This window comes from Pleurodeles waltl, chromosome 11, assembly GCF_031143425.1.
Source record: "Pleurodeles waltl isolate 20211129_DDA chromosome 11, aPleWal1.hap1.20221129, whole genome shotgun sequence".
NCBI classification, from domain to species: domain Eukaryota; kingdom Metazoa; phylum Chordata; class Amphibia; order Caudata; family Salamandridae; genus Pleurodeles; species Pleurodeles waltl.
The window spans coordinates 432762759-432785714 of record NC_090450.1 but is presented as its reverse complement, the minus strand read 5'-3'; the positions used below and the strand labels follow the sequence as shown (position 1 = coordinate 432785714).

At 44.2% G+C, this 22956-nt stretch overlaps 1 protein-coding gene across 2 annotated transcripts in view; it reads right to left on the bottom strand.

Moving 5' to 3' along the window:
• The window catches only part of C11H17orf50 (chromosome 11 C17orf50 homolog), a 177337-nt gene that overhangs the window by 110004 nt on the left and 44377 nt on the right, over nt 1-22956 (bottom strand). Inside the window, exon 2 of one of the 2 annotated variants that reach the window (XM_069215450.1) lies at nt 21911-21965. The exons of the other annotated variant lie outside the window; for it this stretch is intronic. The gene's annotated coding sequence lies outside the window, so the exon portion shown is untranslated. The remainder of the gene's footprint in view (nt 1-21910; nt 21966-22956) is intronic. 2 annotated transcript variants of the gene reach the window in all.

Genomic DNA, 22956 nt, shown 5'->3' with positions numbered 1-22956 from the left:
GGTAGGGACTGGACACAGTAAGAGAGGGCAGAGGAAGGGGCTTCACAACAGACCACGTGGGGTAGACAAGAGGAACAGCTGCAGCACAACAGAGCATGGAGGGCAGAAGGCAATGGCAGCAAAAAGGACCAGGGAGAGCAGGAGGGAGGTGATAGGGGCATGGAACTCAAACAGGCAGGATGGAGGTGGCAAGGTCAGGTGGCAGTCAACTGACTATGCTAGGCAGGTATGAGGGGCAATGGCAGCTCAACATACAACTCATAACAGGGGAGGTAGGAGGGGCAATGGGCGGACCATGGAACATGGTGTGCAAAAAGGAGGGAGAAGGAGTGAGCACACAGACATCGGAAGGCAGGGGGAAGGAGGTTAGGAGCAGCAAGGTGAGCACAGAGGCTAAGGAGGAGGGCAATGATGGGGCACAGAATTGCTCATCAGAGGTCTGAAAAAGTGGGCAAAGGCATCATGCTAAATGGAGGGCAGTGGCAGCACATCGGACCATGAAGGGCAGGAGGGAGGGGGCTGGTGCATGGTCTTGGACAACAGAAGGTAGAAAGGAGGTGAATAAGACAGGAAGCTAACAGTTCATGGCAGGTCGGAAGGGCAGTGGCAGAACAATGACCACACAGTGCTGTAATGAGGGAGCAGGGGCATGGACCTGGGCAGTGGATGGCAAGGGGCGCCGGAGAAGCAGCAAACTTGGGTGGGGGCAAAACAATTCCAGACGAGGCCCTGCATCCAACTCCTCCCCCAACCATGCATTACGGCAGGTATTTTACTTAACCTTAAAAAAACATAGAAATTGACAGAAAAAAACAAAGGTTTTAGGAAAAAGAATAAAAAAAAAGAGGAATTCAAACCAAAGGTTACACAGATGTTATAGTTAGGATCAGATTTTACACGCACAAAACCATAGAAGTTCATCTGTTAGAGTTGTTTCAAGTAACTATAACACATGCTCTAAGGTAACTATTACTCGCATACTCGCCATGCACTGCTATTTACCCCAGATACTAAATCACTCAAGACATATTCTTTGACATCATTGATAATATCACTGTAATATTTGCAGTAAAATTATTGATGAGAAAACTGTGTATGGTGGGGGCGTGATTTATAGTTACCTAAGGGCATGAGTTATAGTTACTTGAAATAACTCTATAAGCTGAATTTCTATGGTTTTGTGCATGTAAAATCTGACACTAACTATAATGTCCCTGTAACCCTTTTTTTAGTGAATTTGTCACTTCAGCTGCCCTCTTGAAAGTTTTGGGGTGATCTGTCAAGCGGGGCAGAGAAAAAGGGAGGTCTCAAAACACGCTTTCCCCATTCATTTTTCCATAGGGTCTTTAGACACACCTACAGGCCAAACAGCTAAACAGAATTACACCAAATTTGCCAGGAAGGTAGATCTTGTTGCACAGATTGTGCTTTTCGTGGTGTAAATCTGTTCAGTTGTTCTGAAGATATTAAAGGCCAAAAAAGTTAGCTATTTAGGGATGTGGATCCTCTAAGGATCTAACTGTCCCCGTGCTGTTTCGCTGGCAACACTTCAACAAGGAAGTGTTGGCAGCTATCTTGGGCTCCAGCCGAGTCCCAGAAAAAAAGTGAAAAAAAAGAAAAAGGGCAAGGGTAGGGTTACCCTGAGCCCCTAGCCTTGGTCTAGGGGTTGCTTAGGGACCCCGCCAGGGCTAAAAAGCAATTTTTGTAAATATCTGGAAAATTCGCTGATCCGGATCTGCAGATTTTCCCAATTTCTTTTTTTTTTTTAAAAGGGCAGTCTCTCTTCTTTGTTTTTTAATTCTGCTCCCGGATGGGCCAGGTCCCAGGTGCATTGGGGGCTTGAAAGAGGAGGGGGTGCATGGGGCCCCCCTCCCACGGCTTGTATTAACCCCGGGGACTACCACCTCACAGGGGCAATGACAAAGAAATTTGCAGGGGCGCCCGCTCCCCCACACCCTGGGGACCATCAACTCCCCGGGGCAAAACATTAATTTCAAAAGGGGAAGGCCCGTACCGCCTCCCTCACAACACCAGGGACTAGCACCTCCCTGGGAATAAATGTAAAATGAATGTGAGGGGCCATGTGGCCCCCTCACAGCCCTGGGGACCGCTTCCTCCCCAGAGCTGAAATTAAATAATGGAGAGGGTCCGTTGCGGACCCCTGGCTCCAGGGACCACCACCTCCCTGGGGCCATTTAAACATTGGAGTGGGGCTGTGTGGCCCTCCCTCATGGAGCCAATAATGGCACAGGGGATGGCCACCCTCGAGGGCCAGCTCCTGCTATGCCTCGGGGTGCCCACCCCAGGACATAGCTGTTTGCCTTGACTTGGCAGGAGCTTTGACACTTTGCTTTCAGCGGGAGAGCGCTGTCAAAGTGCTCTCGCCCGTGGGAAGCAGAAGTTTCCTCTGTTTCCCTGTCTGCAGATATGTGGGCAGGGAAACAGAGGAAACTATTGCTTTCGCAGACAGGGAGTTGCTTGTATAGCACCTCCCTGTGTGCAAAAGCAATGCTGGCTCCCGCAGGAGGCAGGGAGCCGGCTGGGACCACAGGGGCCTTCAGGCTTCCCCAGAAGTCCCATTGCACACTGGGTGCCCTGAGGGGTACCCAGGACAGATGGATGGGCCCCAGGGCCAAAATCAGCCTGGGGAGGGGAGCCCCCATCCTCCATTTAATAGAGGTGGGCCTCGGCAGATGGGGTCCCAGGGGCTGACTTAGGCCGGGGGAAGGGGGCAACGCAGCCCCTGCCCCCACTGAATAGAGGTGCACCCTGGGGGATGGGGTCCCTGCCGAAATTGGTTGGGGGAGCGAGGCTGCATGGACCCCCATGGTTCTCCTTTAGTTGCTAAGAGTATGCAAATGTGCAAATCACCTGGAAGCTGTGTCTGCTTGGCCCTGCACCGTCTACCTTAATAGCATGCATATGTCTTCCCTCCTTTTGCCAGGATGATGAACAGCTTCCCAAAGGACCCCCCAGTGTGCTTCCCCCTGATTTTGATGGCGCGTTCTTGATGCTGAGGAATATGAGGACATCTCCACAAAACAGAGAAGCACTTACTTCATATAGATATGAGGAAGGACCCTGGTTTGGTGGAGATTTATATCTTTGTATTCTTGGTGGCCTTTATATGGGGGGATTCATCTTATCACAGAATTCTGGAGAAAGATGCACAAGGAACAACCACATTGCCAAATGCACACAAGGTCACTGGTGACATGTCTTTGTGATTTCTTACCCAACTGTAGTGTAGAATACATATTAGACATTTACTCAAGGAGGCAGAAATAACTCCACTTGGGTAGATATTTCATGCAAAGCTGTGGACTCTTGTTTTATAAAAGGGAAGGTGAGGTTCCTTTGTGGCAGAGTCACTCACAAAAACTACTGAAACACTCACTCAGACATTCACAGACCCACTCAGCCACACACACCCATTAACAGACACACTTACACACTCACGCACCCACTCACAGACCCACACAGACACTCAAGGAATCGCTCAGAGTCTCACTCAGACATTCACGCATCCACTCACAGACCCACTCAGACGCTCACATAAACACTCACAGACCCACACAGATAATCACACACCCACTCACAGAGACACTCTTACACCCCCTGTCACACCCAGAGGCACCCTCTTACAACAACTGTCACACTCAGACAGACACTCTCACACCCACTCTCACATCCACATGGACCCTCTCACACCCACTCTCATACTAGAGACCCTCACACCCAGAGAGACAGGTCCTGCGGCAAACTCCTGCCACACACCGCCAAAGGCCATGCACAGTGCAGGGTTGGGGGTAGCCCGCAGGCCAGGCCCCGCAGCCAACCCCAGCTGCACACAGCTGAAGACCATGTGTGGCGGGGGTTGTGTTGTTATAAGGGGTTGACCCCTGTGGCAAAACCCCTCTGCGCTCAGCCAAAGACCATGCGTGGCAGTGGTTGATTAACGTATAGTAATGAAAATTAATTTGCATTAAAAAAACTTAAATTTACTGAAATTCACTGAAAAAAAACAAAGGCTACAGGGACGATATAGTTATGGAATAGAGTTAAAAAAACATACAAATTCACTTAAAAAGCCAAAGGTTACATTGACGTTATAGTTAGGTACTGGATTTACTTGCACAAACCAGAGAAATTCAGCAGTTATAGTTAGTTATTACAAGTAACTATAACCCGCAGCCTATAGTAACTATAACTTGCACCCTTACCATGCACTGCAAATTACTCCAGATATTGCAGCACTCCTGACAACTTTTATAATGTCAATAGAAATATCAATGAAACATTAGAAGTCAAATTATTGAAGAAAAAAACTGTGCAGGGCAGGGGCACGAGTTATAGTTACCTTAGGACACGAGTTCTAGTAACTTGAAATAACTCTAACTATAACTGCTGAATTTCTCTGGCTTTGACATATATATAAAATGTACGGGGGCTGCCAATAGGTAGTTATAGTTGGGACCTAATTTTCATAGGAAAAGCATTTTTTGTTCTGCCAATTACTTTGCCACCATTTGACGAATCCTCAGAAAATTTTCAAAACTAGTTTTCTACTCACATCAGCTGCTAAGTAGATAGTTTTGGGGTGTTTTGTCAAGTGGGGATGAAAAAAGGTGGGGTCCCGAAATGGTTTTGTCCCATGCAATTTCCCATAGGAATTTTTAGACACAACTGCAGTCCAAACCTTTCAGAGTCCCTACTCCGCTGTCACTAATTAACCATACATCCACCTTCTGCTGATTTAACTAACATTCAAACTTGTGAGGGTAAATAACATTGTCTTTATTTTATTTGCTCAGTGCATTTAATCTCCTGCTTGCACTTTTAAAAGCAACACTCCCATAAAGTTGATTTTGTCGGCAGAACATGTTAATATGTTTCAGTGAAGTTTCCACAGCAGACACACAGTTCAGAATTAATCTGCCCAGTCCTTTTTAGCTTTGTTGTGTGTGACAATTTAATTTTTATTGCACTGCCTCCGAGCCCTTTCCTCTCAGCGGAGTAAGGACTCTGAAATGAGGCAACGTGTACTATAACTCCCAGAATGCCTCTAAGATGATAAAAGGCATGTTAATGAGAACAATGTGTGCCTACAAACTGAAACCACTTGAGAAAGACGGAAAGTTGAAACGCATTGTGGTGTTTGTAATGCTGCTCTGTGAATAAATGGAATTTGCCAAATTAAAGCCTCGGAGTGCAACACCTTTTGTTTGGAATATTTAGCAAGGGTCGTGGTCTTAACCCTATGCTGGCACAGGCAGTCAGAGTGCTCCACTTTCTAGACCATATATATATATGTGTGTGTGTATATATATACATATATGTATATGTGTATATATATATATATCTATACATATATATATATATACACACACCGCCACCAAAATGTGCTCTAAAACGGACCCGCTATCCAAGGAGGGCGAATCGTTCGCCGGTGGACCGTACCCACAATAATTACAAATCCATAAAGCAAAATATGCTCACTCAGGAAAAATAATGCAAGACTTTAATCAACAAGACGAGTTTCGGCTGTTACCGCTGCCGTTATTGAGGCCACGGTGATGGCTGAAATGCATCTTGTAAAATAATTATTTAATAAATACATTTTTAAGATTAATAGAAAATAAAACTAACAATAAAATACCTGGGAAAATCGTAATAGGCTTTGAATTGGTGATGAGCCCTGTAACTAAAAGGCTTACTCAAACACACACATTTTGGAATTTGTTTTTCATTTTTCACAGGTAATTTGGTGAAAAGTTCAAAAAACATTCCTGGCTGGAGACTACTCATCAGATAGTAAACTACAATTTGAAATATAAAATACTGTCTGCTTTAGCCTTTTTACTTCCTAAACTAGTGAATGAACATTCTATAGTAATTATACAAAGTGATTAGTAACAGTGAGGAAAAATTGGTATCACTGCTTAATTACTTTGAAGAAACCTGGATTAGAATTAAAAGCCTTAACAGGCCCGGCTGCAGAAGACTTCCACATTTTATCAATGGATCTGTTATATGGGTGGCATAACTCTTTCTCTTCAACTATTGGTATGTGCACCTTCTTCCAAGCTTAACCAACTTTCTACAATTTCTTGCATACAGGATTTGCAAAAGTCAAAGAAAGAAGTTAAGTGTGAAACTAAAGATGAGGGAAATGTAATACACACTGTTGCAACAACAAACAAGAAGCAACAAAGTGGGGGGCGTGGCCAGCGGCCGATGAAGCTGCACATGTAGAGCGGCTCCCCGGGGCCGAGAACGGGACCCGAACGAAATCTAGCCATAAATAAGCCCAGATAACTCAATCAAAGGCGGTCTCAACATCAGCGGACCCCCGAGCAGAACCCGGAGCAGTGGCGACACCCCCGACCGGGCAAGAAAGAAGAAAATACAAACGAGCTCCGTAAATCCCAAAAACCAAGATGGCGGCGTGTGGGGAAACCAGTCCAGCTTAGTTGAAATAACAAAGCTCTCCGGCTCGGAGACGCGATCTCGGCAGCACGACACCTCAAACTGAAGCGGAGAGGGAGCTGCGACCCCTACAGCCACACTGAGCAGGAGGCGAGGACCAGCAGCGCGAACGTGTCAGGTGAGGACGCGTACCCGGCGGTCCCCAAATCCGAGGCGGAAAAGACACCAGGGTGGCGGGGCACACTGCAGACAACTGGTTCAGAGACGCCGCACACCTGGGGACGGAAGCTCCCACTTGGGGCCCACCACCCGACGCGGCTGTGGGATCGCGGCCGCGACGAGGACCTGCTTAGCGAGTGCAGGCGGAGAAAGGCGGGGTCCACCCGTGAATAAGAGCGGGGTCGCTACCTGGCCGCGGGAAGTGGAGAACCTGAGCGACCGACCCCCCGGTGATCGGAGGGATGGCAATGAAAACGGGGGGTCAAGATGAGCATTCAACCAACTCCAGAGCAGTGAGTAACCACTGATCCAACCACTAACCAGAAGCGTAAAAAACCCCTCCGGGGGGCCACCCCAGAGACACTATTTTTAGACCCCACAGAAGCGACTGTGCCCCAGTATTAGAATTAGAAACATAAGCATAAGCCGAACCAGCCACGCGCCGGCCTAATCACCCCTGCTGAACCAGGAGCATAGTCGCGGTCCCCGGCCATGCTGCGGTCGTTGTCTCCCGACCCACCGGAGAATTGCGTGCCAACAGCAACTTACCTTGTCCGCCGGCACCCCAGCGGGTGGCCCCACCGCGAGGAAAGTTTCATGGAGAACTAACCTCCCCGCTTAAAACCCTAATCATCGATCCACTACCTGACGTAAAGTAGCAACTTACCCAAGGTGAGCCCTTTGACGACAATACTCTGACTCCTATATCCCAAACTGCCGCAAATAGACTCCTTTGCCTCTACCAACCTACAATAAAACTAACAAAATGGGCAAGCCCAAAAAACGTGATGGTCAAGACCAAGAAGAACTAGCGACAGACAAGATGCCCGGACAACCTCCCCATTTGGCCACCCAGAGTGCATCAACCCAACAAGAAACAACCCTGGATACAGTCCTACAAGCCATAAGGGAATCTCCCGAAGTTCTTGAACAGAAAATAGACAATCTAACCATGGACTTATTACTGCTGCGAGACGACCATCGAAAACTTACAGAAAGAGTGGAGGCCACAGAAAAAACATTAAATATGGTGACGTCCACACAAAAGACAATAACTATAGAGACATCCGAGATAATGTCCCGAATCAAAACACTGGAAGCCAGAGCTGAGGATGTGGAAAACCGCTCCCGCAGGAGCAACCTGAGACTAATCGGAGTACCGTAGGGTGTGGAATTCTCGGTAGCAAACATGGAAACATTCCTAGAAAATTGGCTCAAAGACACAATCCCACCAGAAGGCCTCTCAGCATTCTTTGCGATCGTAAGAGCCCACTGAGTCCCCGGCAGACCCCCCCCCCCCACCGGGATCCAGACCTCGCCCGATAGTAGCAAAGCTACTGCACTTTAAGGACAGGGACTATATCCTTTCGCAAACTCGTATTAAAGGGGAAATCATACTATACAACCAGCGTATCATGATATTCCCCGACTTCACCAAAGAAACTCAAACAAAGAGAGCCTCCTACAATGACTATAAACGAACTTTAGGTGAGAAAGGCATCAAATATGCAATGCTCTTCCCAGCCAAACTGAGAGTTGAACATGAGGTCAAGACGCACTTTTTTCTCAACCCCACAGCTGGTAGGAGACTGGCTAGAAACCCTAAACTTTACATCTCTAGGCACACCGAGTAGACCCTCCTGCGCACTTTACAGGAAATGTGGTAGATCCTCTAAAAGGGCACTAGAAATTGCACACAACAGACACCAATCACTACAAGAAATGCGCGAAGCAGTAGACGCAGCAGCGGCCTTGAGTAAAGGGGCTTCGCATCACTCGCAAACCTCAGGTGATGCCTCAGACTATGACTCGAGCTGCGAGAGTCTATCAATCTCATCGCAAGATACTTGCACTAATCTACCAAAAGTGTCCCCCAGAACGGCAGAAGAAATCATCTAGTCCCCCAAGAGCCAAACAGCGATCACCCAATTTACCCAGCGAACATTTTCTACACACAACCCTTGCGGAGGTGAGCCCACCAGGCAACTACAAGCGAATATTAAACTCTGAATACTCCTTCACGGGCAGCAGATATGTCTCAGCGGGGTCCCCGGAACGGCCCGGGGTGTAAGCTCTCGGCCCTGACGCGCCACCCACCTCCAATAGGAAATAAGATAAGTTCAATGGTTTGGACGGGGAAAGTTTTGTTATCCGGTCCTGGGAGAGGGAGTTGGGGAAAGTTCACGTTAGAGTTGGGAATGGGACAATTCATGCAAACACAATCACCTTAGAAGGCAGGACTCAAACCAAACATAGGCCAATAAGCCTGACCTCATGCATCGCAAAGCTCGCAATCAATCCTGTCAACACAGCCAAGATTAATAAAGATAATCACTACACAGTATAAAATAATAACCTGGAATGGGAGAAGCTTAAATAATATGTCCAAACGATACAAAGTGCACAACTATCTTAAACGAAGGGGGATTCACATAGCCCTATTACAAGAAACCCATCTGATAGAGCAGGAATTTAAAGCCCTCAGTAAAAGATGGAGAGGCCAAATAATTGCCACTAACTACTCAGCCTATGCTAGGGGGGTACTAATGTGGATCCGTCCCCGGGCCCCTTGTCAAATACTCCACAAAGTCATTGATAAAGAGGGAAGATATGTGATGAATAACGGAAGGCTAGGTGGAAGAGAAGTGACAATAGGAGGTGTATACGCTCCAAACCACGACCAAGGTAAATTCCTCGACAGATTGTCACTAGAAATAGGTCCTCTTTTGGAAGGCATAAATATAATTGGGGGGACTTTAACTGCATTGCTAGCAACACTCTGGATAGATCGCACCCTCCAGTGTCACAATCCCAGTCGCTGAAAACTGCGAAACTGTTCACGGAATGGCAACAACACTGGCAATTAATAGATAGCTGGAGAACACTTAACCCACACTCTAGGGACTATTCATATTACTCACCTGTACACGATCTACACGTTAGACTCAACACCATCTTGGCATCCCCTGAACAGCAGAGAGACTTGGTGGCAGCAGAATATCTTAGCCGAACGATATCTGATCATAACCCCCTGATAGCTTCACTAACCTGGGCAGAGAGAGACCGACAATCCCAACCTGGCGCCTTAGAGCAGAAATGCTCGAAGACGAAGCGTTTAAACATACATTACATACAGCTATAGGGGAATTTTTTTAACACAATGAGGGAACGGCGTCTACCAGGTCTATTGAATGGGAAACTTTTAAAACAGTAATCCGGGGAAAGTGCATTGCTGAAAATATAGGTGCCTGAAAAATCAATAGAGGCAGAACTTCTTCAATTGGAAGACTCTCTTAGAGACCTGGAAAGAAGGCGCCCCACGCAACCTGACTTACACCCCACGTTAGTGGCAACCAGGACGAAAATTCACGTGGCAGCTAATACACTTGCTCGCTTCGATTATAAACAACACTTAACCAGACAACACTCGGAAGGGGACAAAGCTAGCGCTTTACTAGCCTGGCTCGCGCAACCCCCCAAAAAACAAACCGTCATAGTCAAAGTCGAAAACTCACAGGGCACACACGTCTACACCCAAAAAGAAATTAATTCTGTCTTCCACTAGTACTATGCACTTTTATATGCACCCCCCCACCGTAACATTGACCCCCACCCAGTTACGTGAATTAGATGCTCTCACCACCCCCAATCTGACAACAGAAGAAAGTTCAACCCTACAACGCCTATATCGATCCAGGAAATAAAATCTGCAATCAAAAGTATGGCCAGAGGTAAAGTCCCAGGAGCGGACGGGCTTCCACTAGGATTTTATCACCAGTACCAAGACCTGCTAGCCCCCCACCTTTGCACATTATATGCAGAAGCGTGGAATAGTAACACCCTCCCACAGTCGACCAACATAGCTATTATGATCCCTCTGCTGAAACCAGATAGACCCCCCACAGATGTTCGCTCTTACCGCCCCCATCCATGCTCAACATAGACTACAAAATACTAAGCCAGATCCTAGCTGACAGATTACTCCCCCATATGCCCTCATTGATACATCAAGACCAATCGGGTTTCATACCCAAACGCAGCACATCCCAAAATATTAGACGCCTCATATCAATACTCCACTCCTTGCCCCCGAATTTACCACAAGCGGCGATCATCTCGGTCGACATAGAGAAGGCATTTGACAGCTTAAGATGGGACTATCTGGAACAAGCTATGCTAAAGTTGGGGCTGGGCAAAGGATTTGTAAGGTGGACCAAACTACTATACGCTAACCCTACTGAAGAGTAAGAACAGGCAATTACATATCTCCTCAATTTCAGGTCGGCAGGGGCACAAGACAAGGATGTCCATTATCCCCCCTTCTTTTTGCAATCGCAATAGAACCCTTAGAGCAAATGGCAAGATCCGGCCTCTACTATAAGGGCATCCCAATAAATAACTGGTCCCACCACATCGCCTTATACGCAGATGACATGCTGCTCTTCCTACAAAACTTAGAAACAGACCTACCTGGGGCCATGAGAATGATGGAAAGTTACGGAGCTGCCTCCGGACTCCAGATTAATTGGAGGAAATCCGCCATCTTCCCACTGCACAAAGAAACCCCATAACCAAATGATACAAGAGGCCTTCCCTGGTCACCTAACACATTCAAATACCTAGGAGTAAAGATTTACCACTCAGTAAATGACCTACTAGAAGGAAACATACAAGGAGCACTCAGAGGGATTAGAGCCAGTATGCGCTTCTGGGAAACACTGCCTCTAACAGTCACAGGTAGAATTGCTCTTCTTAAAATGATAGTGCTGCCTAGACTGTTGTACTATTTTTCAACCATCCCACTCATAATCCCGAAAGCAATATTCAAAGAAATAGAGTCCAAGTCCACAAATTTCATTTGGGGTCTGAGCAGACACAGAATGGCAATACGATCTCTTCAGAGACCTACAGCTGAGGGTGGCCTAGCCGCCCCTGACATGGAAATATATTACTGGGCAGGACAACTACAATGGATCGCAAAATTATCGTGTAACCCTCCAACTAACGCTGAACTATGCCTTCCCTTAAACTGCCCCATAGACAGGATAATGGGCATACTACTGAACCCCCGGAAATCCAAGCAACTGCTCCCGAATGAGTGGGAGTCGGCTAGACACTGTTGGTCCCAATATCTGAACTAGGAGACCTATACGGAGGAGGGAAACTCCACACCTACACTGAACTACAAACACAATATGACCTCCCCCCCGGTTTATTCATCACCCACAATGCCATCATTAAAGTCGCCCAAAAAACATGGAGAACTGGGAACCTTGAACTCCCCTACTCATAATAGCTGCAACACTATTTGCTCAGTTGGAGATCAGAAAGGTGTGGTATCAGGACTATACAAAGCGCTACAAGCTAGCGCACGCTTGCCCCTAGCAAAACTTAAATCCAAATGGCAATCGGACTTAAACATCACATGGGATGAAACGCAATGGGATCAGATCACTTCTCATGTCTACTCGGTATCCAGAAATGCCAGGTTCAAATTAATAAACCTATACATTTTTCACAGGGCCTACCTGACCCCACAAATGATCACCAAAATCTACAGCACAAACACCACAGGTTGCCCCAGATGTGCTGAACCTGCAGCTAGCTTCATATATATGCTCTGGAGCTGCCCCCAACTTAACGCATTCTGGGAAGAGACTTTTGCAAAAATTTCAGCTTGCACTGATAGATCATTAAATAAATCTCCAGCTGTGGCTCTACTAGGGGACTTCCCATGCCCGACGTCTTTTAAAATATCCAACAAGTTATTAGACCTAGCTCTGATCCTGGCGAGACGAGAAATAACCACAAACTGGAAGTCCCCAACAGGCCCACAAATATCCAGATGGCAAAATTCATTAGAGAAGTGGGCAGACGCAGAAGGAACGGTACTGTTACGCGAGGCACTACGAGAGCTCAGGCCCAGAGATGACGCCTCCCAATGGGAATCAATCCTGGAAAAACTAAAATCACCAAATGCATCCACCATAGAAGCAAATATAACCACCACGGACTCTGACACAGACTCAAATGCCGCACATGAACCCTAGTGCTTTGCGAGCGAGGAATGTAGCAACTCACCCTATTGAGACCTGCCAACTGTGAATTAGATTTATAAAAGCTGAAGCATGAGGGGAGGGAGGGGGGAGTAGCAGTTTAAGTAAAGTAACCTCTATGTCAATGTTATTGCTTTGTTTAAAAATTATGATAAAATCTTTTTTTTAAAAACAAAAAAAAAACAACAAAGTGGTGTCAAAAACTAAATTATATTGTTTTAGATGTGGCAGGCCTAATCACTTGGCAGATTCTATGGGTTTTACTGCTTTCCACATTACATGCAGAGTGTGTGGTAGAAAGGACACTTTTTGATAATACCTTTGGAAAAAAGGGAAAAGTAAATGAAATTGGAGTGAAAGAAAATGACATTGTATCACAGCTATCAGATGCCAATAACCACAGTATTACACGGGTAACCAATAGCAGTCCATCATATATGGTCTGTGTAAATGGAAAACAGATTGTTATGATGATGGATTCTGGTGCACAATTGTCTCTAATATCTGATAAAGATTTTAATAATTATTTTAGGGGAAAGATTGTTTTGACTGCACCAGATGTAACACCATAAAGTTATGGCAGCAAGCCAATAGATTTGAATGGTTATTTTGAAGAAGATTTTGAGTTCCAGGGGAATAAAGCCAAAGTGAAAGTGTATGTTCCTGTCAAGGGAGATTCCATTTTAAGTTGGCCACATCAGAAATTATTTCTTGATCCTAACATGTGTCCTCCGGTACATGTCAGAAAAGTTGATACCTTAGCAGAACAGTTGCAGAGTGAGTTTCCCAATGTCTTTTCTGATGAAGTGGGGTGTGTAAAGGGTTATGTCCGGCCTATAAAAAGTAAGCAAGGAACCATCCCTGTTACATGCAAAGTGTGCAACATTTCTTTAAGTTTATAAGAAGCTGCGATAAAGAACTAGGGAAACTCAAAGTGGAAGGAATTATTGAAGTTGTAAAAGCTTCAGAGTGGGTGGCACCTGTGGTAGTGGCTGCAAAGACTTCAGGTGAAATCTGCCTTTGTGAACATTTGTGTCACCTCAATAAAGAGGTCGTAGAGGATAAGTTTCCCCTACTGAATGTAACAGAGATGGTTACTTTGATAGGTAGCTCCAAGTATTTCACCACGTTTGATTTAACGTCTGCCTATCATCAGGTCAGGTTAAGTGAGGAATCAAAAAATCTAACAGCCTTTGTGACACCTTTCAGTGTATTTCGTTTCAATAGGATATCTTTTGGTCTATGTTCTGCGCAATCTGTGTTTTAAAGGCTTATTTAAAGGAACTGGAAATCTAAAATTTTCCAAGATGGTGTGTTGATATTGAGTGATAATTTGATTGACCATGTTAATAAACTGAAGGATGTGCTTAACATCTTTAATGAGAAGGGAAAAGCTTTCAAAATTAGTAAATGTAAATTTGCCCAACCACAGATAACAATTTAGGGCATGTTATTTCAGGTCAGGGGGTAAGACCCAAGGCAGTGTTTGTGGATGAGGTCTCCAAATTGCCCCCACCAACTATAAAAGAGGATGCTCAAAATGTTTAGGAATGGATTACTACTATTCTAGATTTGTCCCAAATGTTGCAAGTCACACGGTTGCCATCAGAAACCTTTTTTACAATGGGGTTCAGTTTATTTGGACAGATGAGTGTCAAAATGAATTTGAAAATATCAAAATTACTTTGCCTTCTGCCCAATACTTAAAAGATTTTGTTTCAGGTCTGCCTTGTTTTGTGTTCACTGATGCTAGTGAAAAGGGGCTTGGAGCTGTTCTCAAGCAAAGGCATGGCAGTGAAGATGTAACAATAGAGTTTGCCTCCAGATCTCTGAGAGGACCCAAGGAGAGGTACTTAACTATTGAGAGAGAGGCCCTTGCAGTATATTTGGCATTCAAAAATCACCAATTTCTGTGGATTGCAAATTTTAGAGTTTTTACAGATCATAAGCCTTTCTAGGAAGTTTTTAAAATGATGAATCTTGATTGTATTACACCCAGAATATGTAAATGGATGGTTGCAATACAGGATTTTAAGTTTGTCAGGGATAGACATTAAAGTTGCTGACTGTTTTTTTTTAGGTTAACTGTTGTTTCAGAACACAGTGAAGAGTTAGATTTTTGGTGGAAAGATGAGGAAATAAAAGTGTGCAGCATGACTATGGTTTGTGTGATGGATTCTGAGTGGCTTGATAAGATAAATAATGATGAGGCGACCAAGGAAATGCTTAATTTTGTTCTGACAGGAGAAGTTAGTTGAAAAAAAAGAGAAGTTTTCAGGATTTAGGAAACCTTTGGATGAGTTGTCCAATAATGAATGAATCCTGATGCAGGGTATTAGACTAATTTCACCACAAGTTATCAGGAATCGCCTGATTCAGCATGAGAGACATCAAGGTATCTGTAAAACTAAGGATTGGCTTAGGTGTGTGTATTGATGGCCTGAGATGGACGCAATGATTGAGAAAATTGTTTGAGATTGTTGTGAATGTAAAATGTGTGATAAGAGTTTGAAGGTGTGAACGACACCCATGGTTTGTCGAGATATACCCAAATGAAAACAGTACTGTGGCAGTTATTAAGCTACTTCCAGAGGTATTTGCGAAGGAACAAAATCCCAGGATGATTTTGACAGATAATGGGCTGCAACTCACTTCTAGAGAAATGGAAGAGTATTTTTGGAAAAAGGGGTATCACTCATAATAAATGTGCTGTATACCACCCAGAAACATACATATGGTATGGTGAACATGTCACTAAAAGAAACCATTCAGATTTCTACAGACAACAGGGAAGATTGTGTGCAGGCAGTCAAGAAGCAGGTAGACGAATATAGATTTTCTCCCCACTCAACTACAGGAGAAAGTCCTTTTGTTTTACTCAAAAAACGTAAGCCATATACTGTGGTAGATCCCCCTTGGATAAGAAAGTACATGGATGGTACAGTAAATGTTGATGGCTTAATGGGGAGAAGTGAAGCCAGGGAAACAAAATTACAAAATGATAGGAAGGTGAAGTATGATTGGTGAAAAGCTGTTAAACCTTTACTTAATTGTGTGGGTGACTCGGTCAAGATAACACTTCCAGAGGGAATTCAGGGAGTTTCAAAATTCAGCAAGACTAATACTGTGATGAAAATTTTCAAGGGAGCTGCTAAATTAGATGATGGTCGCATCTCAATCATTTAGCAGTAATGAAAAGCAAGTGAAAAAAGGTTTTGTTGATTTGTTATTGTGTTTTCAGCATGTCAAAGTTAGGATTTTTTGTGTTTGTTACTTTCATAAAGGAGGGGGGTATGTGGTATGTTGTACATAGTTGTTTATGAACCCAGTGTCTGTATTCATTTTAGTGCTCACTTGTTACCATGGTGAGCTCACCACTACAGTAATTTCAAAATGGAATGTTTAGGATTGAATATGTGGAGCGGTGAAGGGGCAGTTAATAGAGCTGGGGCTATGGCTATGGCTGGAGTTTCTCTTTCTTCAATAAACAACATTTCAAAACTACTTGAATGCTTGGATTTCTTCATGAAGGACAAACTCCCACACAATCAAATGCCAGTACCCTTAAAAATCTGAAAACCAATTGTAGAGAAATTATCCAAGAAGGCTCCCTGCCATATACAGAAAGAAAAGTAGAGAGGACATTTAGTCAAACATATAATTTGACTTATCCCTACAGTCAAAATTCAAGTGCAGAGAAACCAGATCCTTTGTGCATCACTCTGGTACCGGTAGGCTAAATTACTCTGCCCAGAACTACACAGGGCCCCAGGAAGGGGCCCTGCAACTGCTGACACATGTTGGGCTTTGCAAGTGCTGCTTAACACGTTCACCTATCCCACCGTGCACAATTCTTTGCACATCACTCTGGTACTGTCAGGCTGAACTACTCTGCCCAGAACTCAGAGGGTCCCAGGAGGCAGCCCTGCAACTGCTGAAACCTGTTGAGCATTGCCAGCGCTACTTAGCACATTCACCTGTCCCACTGCTTGGGACCCATTGTGCATGTCTCTGGTACTGGCGGATTGAACTACTCTGCCCAAAACTCCACAGGGACCCAGGTGGCGGCCCTGCAACTGCTGACACTTGTTGGGCATTGTGAGGGCTACGCAACACGTTCACCTGTCCTGCCACGTGGGACACATGCAGGCCATGCCCGGGCAAAACCCAGGCTAAGGGTGGGTCTGTCCATGCCCATCAAAGCCCAGAAGAGGCTAGGCTTTGCCCTCCATCTTGGCTCAAATATCTGACGGTGAGGAAGAAATATTGTCTATTGTCCACTTAGTCCTTTTAACCTCTTCCAGCCTAACAATGGTGCACATTGATGGCTTATTTTGAAGGATATTCGCTAGGGCAAGGCAAGTGATTGTATTATTAGTGCCTGGGAGTCCCCTTGGCATTCGTTGTGTGCATTATATTTCCTCATTTGCTCTGTTGGTTTGTTGTTCCCCCTGGCGGGGCTTCGATATGGGGAAGATTCCACCTAATCCAGTAACAACCATGGGCGCCTTCCTGAACTGGGCCGTGGGCATTATAGACAATGGAATAGAGCTAGTTGCCAGCAGGCTATCTCAATCTCCCCCATTGTCAATGCCCTCTGTATTTTTGGGTACAACTCTGCCTGTTGCCGGGGGCCTGGGTATTACTTCTTGCCTGGCTGGTTCACATTGCAGAGGGGGTATTTCTCCACTAAAATTCCTGGAGCTGGGTTCTTTGTTGTCTGAGGGTCACTGTGCTTCAGGAGATACAGGGAGATGTGGGGGAGTAACAGCTTCCTCGGTTGCCCTGGAGGGTGGACCATGGGCAGCTGGTAAAAGGAAAGGACTGAAACCTTGTAGATAATCCAAACACCCTAGAACTAATTCTGGCCAGACTCTGAGGTCTGGTATTCATAAGGGGTTGGGTCAAGTGAGCATGGATAATCTAAGGGACTTACTTCAGTCTGCCATTCCTGCTGTGATGGACTTAAAATTGGAGCCTATCCACCAAAGATTTTTGGCAATTGAAACAGAGTTTTTCTAAACTTGCCATTGTCAATTGCCTCCTGATGCTTATGTCAGCCTCTCCGTCCAATGCTGCCCCTCATTCCATCTTGCCATACTCTAGCTAGCTCTTCACAGGGGGCTCAGTTGACTTAATGGTTGCTCTACTGCTGAGGGCAGAGGGGCTCAGACCTATAGAAGGGGCTAATGTCTTATCTTCAGTATCTAACAGGGAATGGCAGAAGCTACATCAATGAATAATGTGGCCTATTCTAGTGGTCTACGTAGGGGACCTTGAGGGACCAATTCAGTGGTTCTTGACTTACCCTGGAGGCAACCACGTATGTAGTTGTATTAGGTAACATTCCTCTGCTTAGGGGTGACACCCAGGAGAATTTTTATCAGCTAAGGAACAAAGTGGCCCATTGGATGGATTTGCATACCATTTTGGGGGATAGCGACGGAGCTTGTATTAACATGATTTGCCGGGTTAGCTGTTGGGCAAAGGAGAGAAAGTACTGGAGGAAGACTGTGTGGTTATCAATTTCAACAGGCCTGATGTGGCAGGTAGGGTTTTAGATTCCTTCAGGGGTGATCCCCTTAATGGCCCTGTTACATCCATTAGGGCACACCCTTTGGGCTTTTTCTATAAATCCCCTATGCCTGTGCCCATGGCAAATCCTTGGCAGATTCCTAGTCAGCAGTTTTTCATGAGTGCAAGCCAAATTGTGACTTCCTCCCACCTAGCCATTTCTAATAAATTCTCCCCCTTATTCAGCTTAGCATGTGATTGATAATTGGCAGCCACAGATCAGAATATCTTGCAGGTTGGCGAGGTGTCTGATTCTCAGAGGGTTGTCCAATTGTTACAAATGGTGGGCTTAGTTGATCATTCCCCTGGGCACGCACATACATTTAATAGTTGGAATGTGGCAGGCATTACAGGGAAGTTTGATGATCCAATTTGTTGGGGCTTCATTAGAGGGTTTGAGTTAATCCGTCTCCAAGAAACATGAGCAACAGAGAATTCCTTTTTCCTACAAGGGTATAAAATCTTTCTGTTATCAGCATTAAAATCTAGGGCCAGGCGTTCAAAAGAGGGGTTGATTATTTTTGTCTCCCTGGCAATTAAGTTGAGGTGTAAGGTCATATCCACTGGTGCCATAACCATGCAGGATCTTCTATTTTCCTCTGGCCATAATAGGCTGCTATGTAAATGTTTACAGTGCTAAATTATCCCAGCAGAAGAGCTGTTAGTGTTCAAACTCTGTGATCTGTTGTAAACAACATCCCAGGAAATAAGTTAGCCTCAGCCTTTATTATAGTGGCAGGGGATTTTAATGCTCCTTAGTGCTTGAACCCGAGGGATAACAGGGCCCCAGATATCTATCAGGGTTGCCCTCTTGTGACTGGAGCTTATTTTGAGCACAACATGCAGGGTGATAATTTAAATATGCTTTTGAGCCTGCTTAATTTAGTTCTTACCACAGAAATGATGCAGGGATTTAAGTCCTACCTTCACAAGCAGAAGATGTAAATCCATTATTGATTTTATTTGGTGTAAATCCCTTTGCTGTTTATATTTCTAAATCTTGGATCTAGTCAAGACCATTCAGTGATCAGAGCCCGGTATGTATTTCTTTCTGCTGGTCCCAGCTAATTACCTGCCTGAAGATGGAGGTCGCAGGGATCAGTAAGCCCATAATTCAGGGGAGGAGGCTAAAATGGACCCAGATTTCCCCTGAGGAGTTTTATAAATCCCTGTATCTTAGATGTTCAGCGGAGTTTGTAATTCGTGGTTCCAGTGCAAGCTGCCCGCATAAAAAATATTTAAGTTAAGAGGCCTGGACAAATCTAAATGATGCTAGCACCCTGAATAATAGCTCTAAATTCTGGAGCATTATTAAAGGTATCCATTTGCTCCAGAGTTGGCTGAATCTCTTCAGGCCCACATTTCTGAGGACTCTTTGGTGGTTCATTTTGGAGCCATATTTAGTTTGGAATTGCCAGAATCAGGGGAGGGGGAACATTGGCTGACAGGGGAGGCCATGTTAATTTTTTCGGTTGAAGAAGTAACAAAGGGAATTATGGAATTATCATCTAACAAGGCACCCGACCCAACGGCATCCCTCCACATACCTATGTTAATGATTTCAGTGTCTGGGCACCTATTTTGACTGGTGTTATTAATGCAGCGGTTCAGGCAGCCCCCGCAGTCTTGGTCTATGTCTATCGTACCAATCTTTAAAAAGGGGGAAAGGCATAGCTCCACATGTTATAGGCACATCTTCCTTTTTGATTCTATAGTCAAGGGAAAGGGCTGTCAGCATGGGACGAGAACAATAATGTGCTCTTGGAAGCCCAGTATTGTTTTTACGCAGGTAGGTCACCGTGGACTAGTGCTTGAATTGATACCTGGTACTTGGTACCATTGCCTGCTCTGGTTCTATTCATCTGGGATCTATGGATCTCACCTCTGCTTTTGATCGGGTTAACCAATCAAAGTTATGGCAGATTATGTTGTCCATGGGTGTGGAGACGGACACTGTCTTATTTTTAAGAGATCTCCACAGGGACACTAAGGCTTCAGTTCTTTGTTTCCAAAGATGTACAGTATTCTCTGAGCTTTTCCATTAGCTGAGGCATGCAACAGGGCTGTATCCTGGCTCCTTTCTTGTTTCATTTGTATATTAATCATTAAGAGCAAGCCCTGGTGGTTGTGAAAGCAGATTGCCTGTCAGTAGGCTCTCGTAGCTTACTGGTTCTACTATATGCAGATGACACAGTATTAAGGCCAAAACCACGAGAGGCCTGCAGGACCTGTTGCACTCCTCCACTAAGTTCACGGAGTATCTTAGTCTAATGATTAACAGCCAGTCTTTTGTGATGATTGTTGCCCCCATTCTCCTAAGTCCTTAAGGTTTACAGTGGATTCTTCTGTCTTTCACAAGACCAGAGAATTTTCTTATTTGGGACTACTTTTTCATTCCGCTATAAGTTGGCACCCCTTTATTTATATGAAAAACATGATTTTTTTTGCGTTCCAAGACTGCAGTTTTTATTTTTGTTTTCAGGCTGGGCAACAGACCTGTTAGGACACTTCTGCAGATTTATAGCATGAATGGGAGTGGGATATGGAAGAGAGTGAGATATTGGGATATGACAATCATACCGTGCTGCAAGTGGTGAAAAATAAGGGCCTCATTTACAAGGCATGTGGCGCGGGGCGGCGCAGCAACTGCCTTGCTGCACTGCCCTGCACCACAGAGAAAGGGCAAAAATGTACTGTATCTATCGTATTATACCCTTGCACCATGGTGCAAGGGTGCCTGCGTTGTGGGGATGATTGTTTTCGTGCAGGAAGGGATATCTTCCTGCACATGTATGCTACAGAATGTGTTACTCTCATGCCACCCCTGAGGGTTTGTAGGAATCCGAGGCATTCCCAGACTTGTAAATCTTGTGCCAGTTACTATATTATGCTGAAGACAGTGCCATCCACCGAACCTTACCTTCTCTGGGTTAAGAAAAGATATAATTGATTTTTGTTAACCTGATTCCGACTAGACTGACTCCCATTTCTGCTGGCATATCCGTGAGGTAAGAAAAGGGGCTATAAATTTTAACCCTGCGGATACTTTGCGTTTTAACATGTTCTGCCAGTTTTATACGTAGCCACGGAAAGCATATCTTGTTCCTGCTCTAAAAAGGGCTTATTTTTTTACAAGTTAGACCAGCCATCTTGTATTTACAGATGTTGCTGGGAAACTTTATTTTGAGTGTTCTTAGCTTTTTAAAAGTTGCTGTGAGGCTAGGGAACAGCAGGGATCACAACCTTGAATCACCCCAGAATGTTTGTGATGCAAAGTATAATTGACTTTGCACATATAGCTGAATGTTTAGGCTTTTTAGGTTTTTATGCTGATTTTATTATGATTATTTATTGCATTTTTTTCGCTTATTGGATGTTATGTATATTGTGCTGCTTTTATGGTTTGTTACTCAGAACCAAATAAAGCTGATTTGTTTTGAGTTGATTCGAAGGAAAAACACTACTGAAAACACAAACCGTAGAAAACACAGAGTCAGGCCACTTACTAGTAATAAAACATCTAAAAACTAAAAAATGTAAAAAATTACAAGATTGCCCCTCAAACTTTATACACACTAGTCTTTCCCTACACATCTGATTGTTTACAATATGTAAACAAATACGTTTCTTACCTGTCTGCTGCAGCCACACCCCTCCGTCCAGACTGTGACGCTCCACCAAATGAAGCTACAGATGCAAATGCATAAGTCTTTAAAAATGGCAGTGATAAAAGCAAAAAAAAGATCTGTTTTCTCCAGAGGAAATAATGATAACCCATGGGAAAAAGGAAAAAACAATAAACATAATATAAAAAAATTGTGTTAACAAAAAATATTTTTAAAATGTAACTAGTTGATTAAAACATTTTTTGGTAAAACAAGAATATTTACAAAGTTTGTATACTAAATCTAAATAATATATGTTTAACAATTATTATTTAATAAAAAAAGTAATGTTCTAAAACAAATGATTGTGTGATTACTTTCTCCTTGCAGTTTGTTTAATTATTTTTTAATTAATTAGGACACAATTGTTATGATACTTTACTTGCATTCCCTATGAAAAAGACTCCTGAAACACTCTAAACTACCCGAGATTTGTCCTTAAAAATAATACACTGTCCCTACCCACCCATCTCTAAAAACGTAGTCCTCAACCCTTAGACTAATGGACCTCAAAAGTAATTAAACCCCCAAACACCCTGAATACCCAAAAAACTGTCCCACAAATTAATACTGTCAAGATATGACCTCTGTGTACCCTGCACCCCATACTTAAAAAATCAGTCAGCCTTAAAAATTATGCACCCAAAAAGTAATTAACTCCCCAATCACTCTGAACCACCCAGAAACTGTCCACAAAACTAATATACTACCCAACCAATTCATCTAGAAAGTCCTTACTACCCCAATTCCCTCTCCATATCTGAACACTTACTGCTCCTAAACACTCTGATCCCTGACCCCTAAAAGCTCCTTACTAACCCTATTGCGTACCAATCCCTAGACACTAATGATGGTGCATTTGTATTCTTTTTTCATGAGGTTAGCAATCTTTTCAACTGCAAGAGAATTAACTAAGAAGTTTGGTAACAATATGCAACATCAAATTACAGTGTAACCAATTCGGCCACACAATGAAAACCCAAATCGGAAATAAAGTTAAAGAGCTTTTATAC